Here is a 14,128-nt window from a genome sequence, read left to right on the forward strand (position 1 = left end):
ACACCCCATTATTTTTGGTTTTGCCTAGAATTCCAGAGTTAAGAAGTTGAGATGTATGCTTCCATCTGCCACCCGAAGCCAAGCTCAATCTTGATCTTTTATCACAAATGTGGATGCAGTTTTATGTTAAAAACATTGAAACATTTTGGGAATCTTTTAGTTGGGCTTTGAGTTACCATTAATGTATATATTACTTAATACATTCTTGTGTATTCTGATGATCTAGCATGTGTAACTGGATAATGAAGTATTCTTCGTGGTTAACAATTGCATCAGTTTTTCTGCTGGTAGTGAAAAGTCCTTGCCCTGTTTAAATATGCTGCAAAACACTTCGTCTTGTGAATTCTGAATTTAGTCTTGGGCTTTATCAAAAGCTTGTTTTGCGGTGTATACTGTGTGTTAAGAAGGCTTGTGCAACTGACAGAACTTTAGATCCTGTATTTCAAGACAATGTTTAATGGTAAGCATTATGTATCTTAAATGTAAAAAATGAGGGCAACTATGCATCTAATGCATTCAAGCGTTCTTTCTTATAATTTTCCTATTAAGATGGTTTGACATCTACCCCATCCTGTTGTGCAGCATGATAAAGCCGTAACTGTGACCAAGATGACCGGTGTTCTGTCTTTGTGCATGGGAGCTGGAGGGAGCAGGGACAAGGAGGATGGTAGTGAGTGGTATATTGCTTGCCATCTTGGGTGCAGAAAGTGGCGCTGCAGCTGCTTGGGTGACACATAATAGGAGCTCTGTGTGGTACAGTCTTCAGTGTCCAGGTGGGAGTGGAATGCTGGCTCAGCACAGCTGCATAGGTCAAGGGACAGTCACATGGGAAAACTCAAATGTTGCTACCCCCATAGACTGTCAGATCCAGTGTCTCTTGGAAAGTACCAGTGGGTGTTAGGAGATCCTGGGACCAGGAGGGAGATCCTGGGACCAGGAGGGTGACCCTGATTTCTGCCTGGATGACTGCCCCATGATCAACTCTGACATCATAGGAGAACAAATGGGCTGGTGAATGTCCCCATGAGAAATGAATGGGTTCAGAGGTCACAGATGAAGCATATATATGTTCAGCAGGTGTAGAGGGGTTGCAAAAAAATGATGTAATGTATTTCATGACTTCTGCCTCATTTTAAGAAGCCCTAATTCAGTTTTGTGGGAGGAAAGCACCAGTGGATAACCATATGAATTGATCACAGGAGTACTTCAAGACATAGGGGACTTCCAGTTACTTATTAGAAAGCTATGCCTTAGCTGAATAAATGAATGGATTTCTTACGTGGGGAAGTTCATCCTGATGACATTAGCACCCCCTAGCAAATCAGGTAGATAAATGTCTCAGACATTGACTTGGAAAGTGTTCAAGGTATACAGCTCTTGTTTTAAATTTACTACACCTGAGTTTTAACAAATTAAATGCTGTCACAGCATTTTCACCAGTTAAAACAAATCTCACAACTTTACCAGTCTGCCTAGAATTACAGACCATCTCATAAATGAGTTTACTTTTTATTGTAAGAATGCTTATGATTCTGGCAGTTACTGCAGTCCCCTAGTCTTTTTTTTGTCTGAAACATCCATTTAGCCATCATTCTTTAATGGATAATAAAATGATTGGATTATTTTAGCGTACCTCCTTATCCAAATCATAAACTAGATTCCAGAGAGTAAGGTCCCATACCTAAGTGTCCTTACAGTATATAGTATTGCTAGTCATTCTGAAAAGTTAATTCCTGTCCTGTATGTATGTACTCATGCACAGTTTATTTACTTTCTCACATCTGTCTCTGGGGAGGACTGTTGCATAAGTATAACAAATGAGCTTATACTATAAAGACATGAGTTGTTTTTCTGGCAAGTGGACCAGTTGTCCATCATCAGACTTATTACTTCAGGAATTCCTGATATGAATGCAGATTTATTGATGCAATTAAACATCAGTATCCTGGTCTGCTCTTCAGCAGTGTAATGCCCTAGTGGGTTATGGATGCAGACTTGTGCTGTGGCCATTGAACAAGCTGAAGTGTGAAAGAATGCACTGCTTACCTTTCATAGATTCTTAGGTGTTTACTAGGCTAACGACCACCAGGGTCTTTTTAAGCCTAGCCATGCATCTCAAATCTCTGACAAGTTTTGATACCCTTGATAAGTGTAAGCAGGGGCTTGGGAGATGGAACATTGCAAGCTAGGGCCTGGGACATGAAACATTTACAGATTGCCTGTGTCCCTTAGAGGCATAGATACTAAACCAGGAATGAATTTCGTAGATCTTTTTTGATATCTGAATAGAACAGTTGCTCTGTTTTACTTTATCAGTTGATTCCTAGGCTCTGCCATTTAAAAATAAAGTACAGACTTTTTACTTACCTCTTGGCTACAGAGGTCGTGGAGTCGCATGGAATTTATGGATCCATAATGTTGTCCAAGGCTGATTTCACTACACCTCATTGATTTTAAACTGGATGAGATGCTATCTAGTTGAGTTCAATTCAATGAAGTTAAACTCCTTTATCACTGCTTTTCATAAAAAAAAAAAAATACAGCTGGTATGATTTCTGTGTGTGCATCTACAGTGATGCTTTTCTTTTGTGAGATTCTTACTTCATACTTATGTAGACTGTCACATTGGGATATTCAAGTCTGAGGGGCTTGCCTAATATATGAGCGTGTGGAGGAGGTGGCCTTGCCGCCTTCCTATGAAATAATTTTATTTTCTGTTTTTCATCCAAACAAGATTGACTGCTGGTTGTTGTAATCTCATCCAGCTGTAACTTGATGAGACATAGGGGAATCTCCTAGAGTATGTGTTGTAGGGTTTCGTTTATTTTTTCTAAACAAGTTGTGGAGGATTTGGTTTTGTTGTGTAGCAACTGAAGATAGAATGTGATGCAGGTTGGCAACTACCTCTCTCTCCCAAGTTGTTTGCTCTCAATATTGTGCTTACTTTGACAATTTCCTGTAATACATTCTAGCCCACTCTTACCTGTAATGTCCAAACTGAAATCACTATTGCAACATTCATCACAGATGGGTTTATATTACTGATGTTCGACCTGGGTACCAAGGCTTTACCTTCTCAAGGACATCTGACGTATGACCTCAGCTCATGTGCGTAGGGCTATAAGGATAAACATACATGCGAGATCCTCAGACTAACTCTCCAAAAGCTTGAATATAGGTTGTGCACCCATCGGACTTGATACACTTTTGGTTGTTGGTACCATTGCTTCACTTATCATTGTCTAATAAGTGCCTCATTGGGAACATTTCCTTTTCTTATTCATTAGAGCTGTGGTTTAAAATTGTTAAATGTCATCTAAGAGGGGTATATTTGAGTGCTGTAAGCATATTCCATACAAGGATTTGCACACTAAGCACCTTTTTTTTTAACCTAGGCCAGACCACAGCTACAAATCCTGCTCTGTATGTCAGTTGTTCATACCCAAGACCCTCAGTTTGAAACTATTCTCGCTTAATACCTTTCTTGAAACAACTAGCTCAGTCTCCCAAATCTCTGGCTCTTGATGTCACCCTTCCCTCTGAGAAGAAACTCAAGAGACCCTGAGATGATTCCTCAGTCCAGCATTTTTGTGTCAAACATACCCACTGAGGGGGTCAAACTGGTGGTACATCTGATTACCTCTCAGATGCCTGCTACTGAGACACCATTGGAGGCCGGAAAGGACCCTGAGGCATTGCAGACTTTGGATACCTCAGACAAACTGCTTCTTATGTCAGAGGGCCTGCATTGAATTCCTCAGATCTTTGTACGAGAGGAGATTCATGGTTTGCTTATTGAAATGAGACAAGATGAAGAAGCTCCAAGGTTTGTGCAGGCAGATGTCACCCCTAAAAAGAAGAAACAAAAAGCAAATATCTGACTTCCCCTATACCTTCCATAGAAAAAGAATAGATGGACTTCTCCCAGGGCTTATTAAAAGCTGTCATGGCCCTGAAGTCCCTCTTTTGTGACCCAGCTATTTCAAGCCAAACCATAAAAGCACACCTTGGATTCTTCCTCCTCTGAAGAGGATCCTGAATCAGAATCAGATTCTGATCCTTCTCTAAATTACTCTTCACAGTGCCACTCTGCTGAGCAAGTCTCCTTGGATGAAGGGGAATGCCTTTCTCCTGACTTTCCTTTGGAACAGGCTTCCTCTGCAGAAGCTATTCAGAGCATGAAGAGACACATTGAATGCCAGTTAAGCAAATCTCAGTGATACAAAAAAAGATGATCTAGCCTTCTGGAGATGGATAATCCAGCCCCTTCATCAGTTCCCCCACTCCTCAAAGCCTATCCTGATCCCTTTCATTCTTCCTTAACACCTGCTCCTAAAAGGGCTGATGGGTTTTTTAAGTTCTGATGAACTTAAAAACCTGTATAAAAATCCTATGGCTGATCCTGCAGTAGTTTCTTTCTCCCTAGATAAGTCATTCACTTTGCTTCCCACTGCTAATGCCCTCCCCTCAGACAAGGACAGCAGACCCATGGATTGGTGGGGTAAGAAACTTTACACCTTTTCCGCTTTGACATTCACAGCTATTAATTACCAAACACAAATGACTAACTGCATGCTTTCTGTGCTACAGTCTCTGAATAAGGTCATGTCAAAACCTCAGGTAGCAGACTAAACAGTAAGTGCAGTCTCTTCTGTCCCAAGCTACACAAATAAGTAGGGACAGCATCAAATACTGCTATAATGTAGTGGATGCTATGTCTAGGGCTGCTGCCATTGGCTCAGTGATCAGACGATATGCATGGCTACTGGGTAGGACCATCTTGGAAGACCTCAAGTAAAAACTCTTGGATTCCCCATTAGGCAGTAATCTTTTCTTTTTGGACCACAAGCTGCTAGTCTTTAGAAAACACTGCAAGAGCAAAGTAAGGCCATGAAAGACTGCAGGCAGATTCTCTACTCTGCAGTCTTTATCTATCCAAATCTACTTCCTTTTTTAAGAGGGAACCTACACTCTCTCACAAAAGTAGAAAAACACCTAGCGAAAGATTTTCTGACAAACCACAGAGGAACTCCCCTTCAAGGACGCCTGTGACTATCCTCCCTTCCCCCCACCAACCCATCCATCAAAATTGTCATCAGCCCCCTTTTTCCCATTTTTTCTACATGGGGTTGTGATATCGTGTTAACTGTCGCCAACTCTCTCAGTTCAGTACCACACTCCTGCCTTCTTCAGCACTCATGCCTGACTGTCGCAGATCTTCTTTCACACAATCCATCCACCTCTTTGCTGGACGTCCTCGCTTCCTCTTACCTTCTTCCTGTCTGTCCGAAATCTTCCTCACCAGATTGTCTTTTGCTTTTCTGCACATGTGTACAAACCACTGTAATCTGTTCTCTTTGATCTTTTCTGCAATTGGATCTACTTTGGCTTCTGCTCTTGTGTCCTCATTTCTTCGTCTGTTCCACCGTGTGCATCCTACCACCCTTCTCAGCATTAATTTCCATCACCTCTAACTTCAACTGTTCTGCTTTTACTGCCCATGTTTCTGTACCATACAGTAGTATTGGCCACACGACTGTCTTGTGCACCTTAGTTTTCAGTTTCTTTGGCACTCTTCTGTCATAGACTACACCAGACACTCTATGCCAGTTGGCTGCAGCCCCTCTGATTCTAGCTTTGACCTCTTCATTCAAACTTCCCTTCTCAACCACCCCTGCCAGATACTTGAAACTATTTACCTGTTCCACTATCTTCCCTTTTATCTCTATTCTCAGCTTCTTCTGATTTCCCCAATTTGCTGCTATTACCACTGCCTTATCTGTGCTTAGCTTCATCCCATGTGCCTTCAGTTTTGCATTCCATTCTCCTGTCCTTTGCTGAAGTTCTAGCTCAGAGACTGAGTTTGATGCCACATCATCTGCATACAGAAACTTTGTTGATCTGCCCCCTTCCACCTGTTTGCTAATGTAGTCCATCACCAGTATGGACAGCAGTGGGCTCAGAACTGAACCCTGGTGTACACCCACTCCCATTGGAAAGCCCCTCTTTGAGGCTGAACACTGTTCATACATGAGTCATTGGGTCCTTGTACATATCCTGCACTAATTCTACCAATGTTTCTGGGACTTCACATCACTGCAGTACTGCCCAGATCAGCTTTCTTGGGACCTTGTCTTATGTTTTTTCCAGGTCTAGGAATGCTCATTTGGACTCTCTTCTCATCTCTGCCTTCTTCTCAAGTATCTGTCTCACTATGAACATTGGGTCAGTTGTGCTGCATCCTGATCTGAATCAGAACTGCTGATCTTCCATCTTACATTCTACTACTCTGTGTATCCAGTCTTTTCCCATCCGTCCATCTTAGAGGAAATTCCTCAGGTTCTTCTCTGACTCTTATCCACCCAACCATCAAAAGACTATCCTTTTCTCTTCAGTTCTGGGAGGTAGTAACTACAAACCATTGTCCCGTGTCTTGGGAAAGCCATCCCCTATAAAGGAATTCAAAATCCTCTGCCCAACCAGCTTCCCTTGATTGGTCCCATTATTCAGGACTAGCTAGCATAGTGCAGCATAGAAGAAGTATCTTCATCCTTCCTAGGAAAAGGTTTTTATTGTAGGATTTTTCTTGTTCCAAGGAAGGAAGGACAATGAAGGCTCTTCATGGACTTCTCCCTGTTAAACACCTTCCTGAAAGTGCCTACTTTTAAAATGCCTTCTGTACGCACCCACCTGCCCTTTGGTCGTCCTCAGGCATTTCTACTGTCCCTAGACCTCAAAGATGCCTGTCTTCACATCTCCATCCTTCTGTCTTGGAGGAAATTCCTCAGGTTCTTCTATGACTCTTATCATTTTCAGTTTATTGCTTTGCCCTTTGGCCTTTGCCAGATCAGTGACCTCTGATCTCCTGGACATCTTCTCCTCTTAACCATAGTGAGCCACCCACCTCTGCTTCTCTCTTCAGCTCTGGGAGTCCTCCATCTGTGATGAGTACTGCAACAATGATTTAATTTAGGACATAGTACAGCTGTGTAAGAACTTGCCATAACAGTAAATGTACTGATCACTGTTAGGGTACAATTTTCTTTTTTTTTTTTTGTTGTTTTTTTAACTTCCTATTATTTAGTTATGGTGGCTTTTAGTGATATTTCCCTGAATGTATTCATGCTCACACGCTACTAAGCTGAAGCTATTGTACTATTTAACTTGTAGTTACTAGTCGCTAAACAGGTATATGTATATTTGTTACATTGCTGCCTTTTTAGGGTTCCGACCCTGTATTTATTCAAGCTTACATGCTACTAAAGCTACTGCACTGTTTATTTTTATTTTAGCTACAAGTCGCTAAGTAGGTATAGGCATAATTGTTACACTTGTTGCCTTTTTGGGTTTTGACCCTGAATTGATTTTAGCTTAAACGCCACTTATGTTATCAGTACTGTGCTGTTTATTTTGCTTTGCGACACAACACTAGATTGATATTTGTGAGTTTATAGCTTCCTTATGTTACATGTGTGCTCATAGTCTTGCATAGGAAAAGCTCTACCTTCCCAATCTGATATATACTCTCTCTCCCTAGCAAATTAAATATTTTTTTGAGTGTTCACCGCTATATTTTAAACTTTCTGGACTAACCTTACCACACTACATATCCCTAGCTTAGAATATTGTTAAGATTTATTGTTTCTTGTGCGTGTACTGATATATTTAAACCTCTGGAAGAAACTAATATACCATATATTCCTAGCTTAGGAAGTATAAAGTATCACCCTGTGCCTCCTAATAGGATATTCTGAATCTTCATAGCTATTGACTTCCCAATTAATTAAGCGTTCTGAACTCATATGAACTGACCTGGGTAGAGTGTATATTTACCTACTATCCGGTACTATTTTACACTGTATGGGTGAACCCCTTATAGCTTTAACAGTTGATACAGGAATGTTACGTAGCATTACTGTGTGAACAGTTGATACAGGAATTTTAAGTAGCATTTCAATGTACATATTTGTTTCAGTGAACTGAGGTTGTGTATTATTTCATTACTGCTCTGTCACACTTAAACCAAAGGAGCATTTTATAACATTCAGCTATTATATACTTAGAAGTTTTTTATGTAAAATTGTCTCATATGTTTTATCTGACTTGACCTTTAATTTTTACCTTAGCTGTTTAATCTGTTTTCCTTACTACTTTCTTTTCTCTCTCCCTTTGTGTATTCAGCTAAGTCAACCTACCTGTCCCGAACTAGGGTTTGGGAACCTGCCCTACCTGAAGACCTCAAAACAGTAGTTTCAATTTAAACTCCTGCTGTCTCTTCCTAAGAAAGGAATTAGAGGCTAACTTCTCCCTGAACTCTTCCCCTCAAGGATACAAGAAAGTATGTTATTTACTGTATGCCAATTTATCTGTTGTACATAATTAGGAGTATATGTACCGTTCCTTGCCAGGATACCAGCAGCCTACTCCTCTCCACTTTTTTTACCTCCATCCCCTCCCTCGGGTAGCCTCTGTACTTGACTGCACTATTTCCCTTCATTACTCCTTGCCCTCCTATCTCCCTCCAGGAGCTGCTGTAGCAGTATAGTTTTTACCTACTAGATGGTACCCTTCTCTGGTTACTTTCCTTGAACATTCACCTACTGCTTCATAGTGTTTCCTTACTTTTTTTTGTAGCCTCACTTTACCCCTTCTAACTCACCACCATAATTCACTTAGCTACCCTCCTCCTCACACTTCCACACAAGTATAGTACCACCTTTACTCACCTCTATCTTAACTTACCCTCAGTAGTCAGTATTTCACTGATTGTTTTCACTGCATTCTCTGTTTTTCATCCTTTGCCTGGTTCTTCCCGCTCCATTCGCCCTACGGGCTCACTCTGCTCCCCTACCCTACCCCCAAATCTCACCCACCCCCAGTGCATCTAGACTTATACCTCTCTAACCCCTCCCACCTCCCCAAGGTCCAATCCCATCACACATCTCGTTAATTATCTACTATCTTATAACACTCCCCTAATTGCCTTCATACTCTTGCCTACTTCCTCTTCACCTTTTACTTCTTCACCACTATGCCTTCTTATCCTATATCAACTCACCTTAAACTCCTATCACTACTTTTACTTCTGCCTTTCCTTTTCCTTCCTTATATCCTAACTGCCTATGAACATCTTAACTTCTCTAATTTCCTGCTATACACAAAGGATACTAACCCATTATCCTCATCACCTGTTCTTAAACACATCAACATTACTTCTGTAACTAATTACCTCCTCCCAAAGTATCATAGAGTTATCCACATTAGTTATAAACTACACCAAGTCAAAAAAACCCATAACATATTGACTCTTGCTCTAATTCACAAACCAAGACTACACCTTCACCTCCTACTTGATGGTGACATTCATCCCAATCCTGGCCCATCCTCTTTTACACCAGCTAACCCAGAGGAACCTGCTTCCTCTCCCTTTCATACCCCTACTAGGCCTCCTAACTCCCTCTTCATATCTCATCTAAACATACGAAGTGTGAATAACAAAGTGACTCACCTTCATGCCCTACTAGATGTATATAACTTTGACATTCTCTGCCTGTCTGAAACTTGGCTAAAACCTACAACCCAGGACTATGAAATCACCCCTCCTGGGTACAACATTATAAGAATGGATCGCCCTAACAAGAAGGGTGGGGGAGTAGCCATATTACACAAAGCAGGCCTCCAAGTTACACCACTGGATTCACACCCACATTTTGATGGTAATGCTGAAGTTCTTATTACTAAGCTTCAGCTTAATATTAGTAAGGCCATCTACATTATATCCTCATATATACCTCCAGGTAATAACATCACCTCCCTTGAATATATCCTTAGCTGGCTATCCACTAACTACCCACAAGAAACCATTCTCCTAGGCGACTTTAATATAGACTGGAATACCTGTAATTCCAATAACCCATTTAACCATATAAACCTTTTTGGCTTCTCCCAAACTACCACTTCACCTACTCGTATCCATAAGCCTAATAACAAAGAATCCACCCTAGATTGGATTCTTATAAATACTCTTATCGACGACATATTTGACAGGTATCCTACCAGCAGACATTAGCGATCACTCACTAACATACATAATTTGACGTAAGACCAATATTAACAGTCCCTCAACATTTAAAACATCTCGTTGTAATAAACATTTTAACCCAGAACACTTCCAGAATGAACTGAGTGTATGCAACTGGTCATCCTTAAAACACCTGCAACTAGATGAAGCAGTGGCACACTTTAACTCCAAGTTCCTTGAAATCTTGGATTTCCATGCCCCCTTTCAAACTAGAAGGAGCACTACCAAAACTGCACCTTGGCTTACAAAGGAAACCAAGCAAAAGATTCTACTAAGAAACAAATTTTGGGCCAAATGGCGTTCCTCTAAAACCTCTGCAGATCACCTAAAATTTAAACAACTTAGAAACTAAACTAAAACATCTGTACTACTGGACAAAAAAAACTTCTTTCAGCTTCAACACTCCAACCAAAAAAGTCCACAAAAATTCTGGTCTGGAATCAATAAATTACTACATCCCAGCAACTCTAAAACACCAACCCCCTCTGGAATCAGCACCAATACTCCAAAACTAATTGCTGATTCCTTCAATACCTTCTTCACTGAAGCTATCCAGTCACTTGCTAACTCTCTACCTCCTGTATCCTCCAATCTTTCTTCAACCTTAAAGAACCCACCACCCACTTTCCAACTCCACCCAGTGCCTACATCCTTTATCTGTACTCTCCTTCAAAAGCTTAAACCCTCTACCCCCTCTGCCAACCTCTTACCTGCTAAGTATCTTCAAATAGCAGCAAAATCTATTGCCTACCCTATCTCTATCCTAATTAATAGAACCATCACTGAAGGCACCATCCCATCCATATGGAAAATCTCAGATATAATTCCCCTACACAAAGGTGGTAACTCAACAGAGCTTTCTAACTACCGTCCAATTGTCCTACTCTCTCCCATAGCCAAAATCTTGGAAAAGTGCATCCATAGTCAACTGCTAGACCATCTCCTCCAAAATAACCTTTTAGCTAACTCGCAACATGGCTTTTGACCTTACCACAGCACCACTGCAGCCCTCCTATCATTCTTTGACCATATTAACAAGAACCGTAACCATAATACCCTGTCCTCTGCTATCTTCATAGATCTTTCAAAAGCATTTGATATGGTTAACCATCACCTTCTACTGGATATACTTAAGTCCCTTTCACTTGATAGTCAAGCTATACAGTGGTTCAAGTCCTACTTACACAATAGGCAACAGGCAGTACTCTGGAACAATACTGTATCTTCCCACCTTCCTGTCTCTCTTGGTGTACCCCAAGGTTCTATTCTGGGCCCTCTTCTATTCTCTATCTTTATAAATGATCTGTCTACTAGCATCCCACATGCTGTATCCATTCAATACGCTGATGACTCTACCTTAATTTCCTCAGCTACTGAATCATCTGAACTACAGTCACTCACCCAAAGGGTCTTTGAATTTGTCGAAGATTGGTTTTTACAGCGTTGCCTCCTCCGTAACCCTAGGTTTACTCCCACACTCAAGTCACCCTCACTTTACTTCACTATCAAATCTAAAAATAATGCAATTATATCCCCTGACACTTCCACTAAACTCTTGGGAGTGACAATTGACCACAGCCTTAACATTGATACTCATATTAACACCACAATAAAATCAGTTAACCGAAAACTAGGCTCCCTCTATAGAATTAAACCTTTCCTTACTCCCATAGCAAGAACTTCTATTGCCCACACCCATCTCATCTCAACACTCTTTTATGCATCTCCTATATATACTAACCTATCAAAAAGCAACCTCAACAAGCTATCTATAGCCTACAACAACATTGCCAGATTTGCTACAGGCTCTCCTGCTAGATCCCACCACTGCCAAAATCTGAAACATCTGGGTTGGCTGGAACTACAGAACCATATTATACTTCACCAGCTAATTCATCCAAGCAATACACCTATCCTCAAAAAGTCTAATCTGCCCATATAAAAATCTTACAAACCTAAGCTCTGCAAACAAATTACTCATCTCTACTCATAAATTTAACAACAGAGCAGGAGAATCCCTCTTCACTAACACTGTAGGCAAAAGCTGGAACCTACTTCCTGTTGAACTTACATCTCTTTCTTCAACTTCACTATTTAAAAAGAAACTTAAATCATATCTTACAACTCACTGGCTATGTCCCTGTACCTAACCATGACTAATCATCTCCCTCTGTTAGTCTTGAACAATATCTTCTTTTTTTTCTGCATCTCTCTCTTTCTGTTACTTTAAATCCACCTTTCTGTTACTTTAATTCCACTACCATTAATGCTGACTTATTGTAACCAGGAACAACTGAATTGGTCATCTTACTGTCTCAACAACTTACTACCCTTCACCTAATTCTTACAATCCCATTTTAACGACTTTGTTCTCTTATTCCTGCTACTCTTTACTTTGTGTGTCTTCCAACTACTTCTAAATCCTTTCTCCCTCTTCTCATTAAAAAAAAAAAATGTGTTCTTTTGTTATATGTTTGTTACCTTAGAATACATGTAATCATCTCATAATATTCTTGTAATTAACGTTTTAATGTACTGTATCTGTTAGTTTTCTATGTGGAGCTTTTCTCCCGGGCCTCTACTGAAAATTTACATATATCCAGCTAGACTAGCCCGGTCAACAAATGTAAAATAAAAAAATAAATAAATAAAAGTTCGATGTTTGAAGACATCAACCATATGGTGTTCGATGTTTTCAACCGTCGATCTTATAATGTAGACCAAGCTATACCCCATAATCAAGAACTTTGTTTTTCAATTTTTGTATTTTTTTATTTAGTGAATTCCCACATATCCTTAGTTGCCATAAAGGAATATTTTTAATCTATGCACCTAAATACTTCATTTTCTCATGCCCCATAAGTACAGGTATTGCTGAGCCACTTCACATGTGGGTACATAGTTTGCCACCACAATCTCTGTTTTATATTCATTTACTTTCTAGTCTGAAAATGTATTTATTTATTGATGTTTGATTAATGAGAAAGTTTGACTGGGTAGGAGCCCATTTTCAGCAGAGGTCCAGGGAGGAAATGCTCCAAAGTATTGCAAAACGTTTTAAGAACAATTTTAAGAACAGTGATTTTACAGTCTTTTAAAATAATAACAAAAAATACAGTTTAAATAATTATACCAAATTAGACATAATATGAAAACAATGGTTAAGAATAGATGCAAGTTATATGACAGTGATTTAATAGTCAGAGAAATTTTAGCCAGTGTATAGGGAAATTAATCGTAAATTAGTACACTACAGACAAATTGCAATATGAAGTGAGAGAAAAGCAGGCTTGTGGTATATTTAGAGAGATACCCAGGGGATAGAAATTGATAGAAGTAAGAATGTGAGTGAAGAAGAGAGAGAATAAGGAGATGTAAGGTATGAAGAGAAATTTGTTCACATTTAGGGATCTAGTTTATCTTGGTGTTGAGCAAGAACAGAGCAAGCTTTTGGCCGAGTAGTCTTTCGAATGGTTTTGAAGGATGGGGGGACGGTATTCATCTGATGGATGGAGGTAAGGAATTCCAGGCCATAGCAACATGGTAAGAGTGGGGCGGCCACGGTGGTGCAGCGGTTAGTGTTGCCGCCTCACAGCAAGAAGTTTTCCGGTTCGATCCTCGGCTGGGGTGCCTTCTGCATGTCCTCCCTGTGGTCACGTGGGTTTCCTCCAGGTGCTCCAGTTTCCTCCCACATCCCAAAGACATGCTGTAGGTGGATTGGACACTCCAAATTGGCCCTAGGTGTGAGTGTGTGTCTTCTGTGGAAGGTTGGGGGCTGGGTTGGCAACTCAACACCGTAAAACCCCACTGCCAATCATGAGCAGACAGGTGGTCCGCTGTAGCGACCCCTAACCGGAAAAAAGCCGAAAGAAGAAGAAAAGAAGGAGCAGCATGGTAAGAGTACGTGCAATGCCCAGCAGGTTTTGGACAGGCAGGGGGTTTTGGTCATTGCATTGTAGTGACCGACTAGGAACATAGTGGTGTAGAACGTTGTTTAATGCTGGACAAACAGATGGATTCTGAATAATTTTATAGGCAATAAGAAGC

At 40.5% G+C, this 14,128-nt stretch overlaps 1 protein-coding gene across 1 annotated transcript in view; it reads left to right on the top strand.

Moving 5' to 3' along the window:
* CDKL5 (cyclin dependent kinase like 5) overlaps positions 1-14,128 on the top strand; it is a 1,714,404-nt gene that overhangs the window by 1,065,020 nt on the left and 635,256 nt on the right. The window lies entirely within an intron of this gene.

Source organism: Protopterus annectens, chromosome 5.part1, assembly GCF_019279795.1.
Source record: "Protopterus annectens isolate FY-2018-M chromosome 5.part1, PAN1.0, whole genome shotgun sequence".
Classification (NCBI taxonomy): Eukaryota; Metazoa; Chordata; order Ceratodontiformes; family Protopteridae; genus Protopterus; species Protopterus annectens.